We start from the raw sequence: 3,424 nt of genomic DNA on the forward strand, positions 1-3,424 counted from the left end.
ATGAGGTGAGGTGAGGTGAATGGCATAGTTGCTGTGACATAGTGTGAGGCAACTGTTGACCTTCTGACGCTCTGCTTTCCCACTGTGGTTGACCCAGGGTCAGAGAGACTGCAGAAAGAGAAACCACAGATAAAGGGGGACTGCTGTAGTTCCTTACGAATGCATATGAGGATGGACACACTCAATGGTTGAAACATTCTCTAAATGCAAAGATAATTCTTTTAAAGCTGAGCTTTGCTCCTCTAAAATACTGCAAAAATTCCCAGGGTGGAAGGAAATTCGCTTTTGTTTTTTTAATTAGGCAACTATTCATTCAGAGATAAGCATGGGAATGAGGAAATTAGGTCAACTCATATGACATATTTTGTTTTTGCATTCTTACCTTTGTTATTTTTTTTTTTAAGGTGTAGTAGCCTGGGTAATGAAGTACAGGTTTTTCCCTACCACAGCTATAAATTATGGCTTAAATTATTTTTTGAAAAAATTCTGCTTGCATGTAATTATATATATATATATATATATATATAACATATATATACACATATATAAACATACATATATATAAACATGTATACATATTTATACATATATGCATGTATATATAAATAAACCATGCATATATATACATCTTTATATATATAAGTACATGGTTGTAAATATAATACTCATATAGGAGAACTGAATGAGAAAGTGTTTTTTCTGAGTTACATAGTACCAGAGTACAAAAAGGGAATATTATCTCTGAATCTTATGTCAGCATTGATTTAAGGGAGAGAAGAATGATTTTAATAATTTTGGAAGCAACTTTTTATATGTGGTTATACTTAACAAACCACAGTTTTTCTTTGCTGTAATTTATTTAAAAATAAACTGTGGAAAAATGTTCTGATAATGAAACTCTTCTTTTAGGCAAATTGGAAAACATTCCAAGTGCTATTCATGTAAAATGATAGACCCGTTTTGTCTCTGATTTACTGGAACGAATATGACAAGTCACTTGATGTCCCTTTAACCTTAGACTATTCAGCTGGAAATGGAGATACTTATCTTGATTTAATTCAGAGAATTGTTAACATCTATTACTAACATCATATAGATTTAGAACATATTTACATGTATACATTATAGTGGCAAAAATAAAAAGAAAATATTTTGTTTTTCTGTTGAATCCAGAAACAAAGAAATAATGATTTTTAGAAAGACTTTGGATTCTTCAGAAAACAATCAATGAATATTTTGAGAAATATCTACAGATTTTACCAACTCCTGGCAAACTGACTGTAGCCTCCATCACTACCTTCAATTGTTGTAAAATTGCCAATCTCATGGGGTATGTCTCTTCTTGGTGTCTCTTATAACTGTTCACAGCCTCTTTCTTCGAACTTTCATCCTTCAATTCCTGTGAAGTTGTACTTAGTGTTTTCTCCCACTGATTCATGCCTTCTTCATTTCCTGTTTCAGCTCCTCTTTTCCCTTCTGCTACGTAAATGAGGCCCTCTGCCAAGTTTCCATTCTCTTTCTATGTATGCTTTCTCCCTCATACTTTTCATATACTCCTAAGGCTTCAAATACTACAACCAAGTTGAAAAAAATTTTAACCCACTTCTTCAGCAGCAGACCTCTTTTATGGTTCTAGTTCCAAGGTCATCTCCCCATCCACAAACTCCATATATACATCCTATGTAATATTTCTGGCATCCAGAACTTTCTGATCATGCAAGGCTTGTGGAATATCCCTTCCCTGGTGTGTTTGCTTCTATAGTCTCCTCCTGAATACCAATCACCTCTCTAATTAAAACCTTTAGCTCCAGGTCAATACATTCAATATACTCAACAGATTCCTTAAGAACTCTGTGTTAATGTCAAAAAGCTATAGCAATTCAACTTATCATGCACAGAACTCTTGATTTACCACTCTCCCAGTCTGATCTTTTTCTCATTTTCTTTGCTTCGATGAATTGGATTACTCTCCATCTTGATTCACAAACTAGAAACAGGGCACTTATCCTTGATTCACCCCACATGCAATACAGTCAAATCCTCACTGTTGATTTATTCAAAGGCACAGTTGTCTTTCCCCATACTACAGAGAGCACCTACTTCCTACACATAAGTGCTTTTCTTCTCTACTGTTTTCTTCACTACAGCTAGAATCAAGAGTCATTTCCTTTTTCTTCATTTATCTGCAATTGTACCTGTTCTTAAAATCTCACCTTACAGTCCAGTTTTCCTTCAAACTCTTTCATGATTCCCCCTAGCCCTCAAATCTTACTTTAGTTGTTAAAGTAGCAATGTGATGGCAAGTCATGGACTTTGATTATACCCATCTCAATATGTGAAATCTAAGGCTCAAGAGAGAAATGCCCAAAGTCATCTAATTAGTTGGTAACAGAGCAGGGCTTTGAAATCAGATTATGTGACTTAAAGTTCATTCTTATCTGCAATACCACTTCTTTCAGTGTTGTCTTCTCTTTAACATATTAGTGTCACTACTGTGGCACTTATCTTGTATTTCCATTCTTTCATATTCCTACCTGCTGTAGAAACTCCTTGAGATTAGAGCTGTTGCTTGATTCACTCACTTAACAGATGTTTTTGTCTATTTTATACCTGGCAAAACCTGAAGACGTAGGCATACAGTGCTGACATGCGAGATTTAGCAAATAAATACCTGTTTCCAGCATAAAACACACTGTTTCAGCAGATCTTAATATTTATTAACAAACTATGAATATACTCTGTTTTAATTTTAACACTTAATAATCTTCACTAGGTATAAGACTTTATGAGTCTGGTTATTGAAAACATAACATAGCTGTTCATGATATTTGGGTTTTAGAAGATATAAACATTTGCTTTCAAAGAATATTCTTGTAATATCCTGCACCAGAGGTGCAGCCAATTTTTATGCACCCTTTAAATATTAGATAAAGTTCAAAATAGATGATGTGTTTAACAGTATAGAAATTCACAGACTGAGTTCAGAAGTGATTATGTAAATAAATGTTTATATTTGTGAGATAATAGGCATAGCTTTCCTGAGATTAATAGAAGGTGGTGAAGTCAGTGACTGAAATGTTCAATAAAAAACACAACTGTTTCACTTGGGGAAAATATCAAGGTGTGCTGTTGCCTCCTAGATATTCTAAATGACCTAAGCTGCTCCTTCTGAACTCATTGCCCATGGATAGTTGGGACAGAGCAGATGGTGTCAATCTAGGCACCAGGCTCAAGTAGGCAATATATATTAGTCCCAACTAGTTGGTATATCTGAAACTGTGAATCTGTCTAGGAAGCTCAGCATATCCCTGATGGCCAAACAATCCATGCCTCAAGGACAGATACTATGAGAAAAAAAGTCAGTATGTCCAGAGCAGTTGGTATGCTTATGTTGTCAGCCTGTCATGAGTGGTCAATCTGTCCA

Source organism: Zalophus californianus, chromosome 5 (assembly GCF_009762305.2).
Source record: "Zalophus californianus isolate mZalCal1 chromosome 5, mZalCal1.pri.v2, whole genome shotgun sequence".
NCBI classification, from domain to species: Eukaryota; Metazoa; Chordata; class Mammalia; order Carnivora; family Otariidae; genus Zalophus; species Zalophus californianus.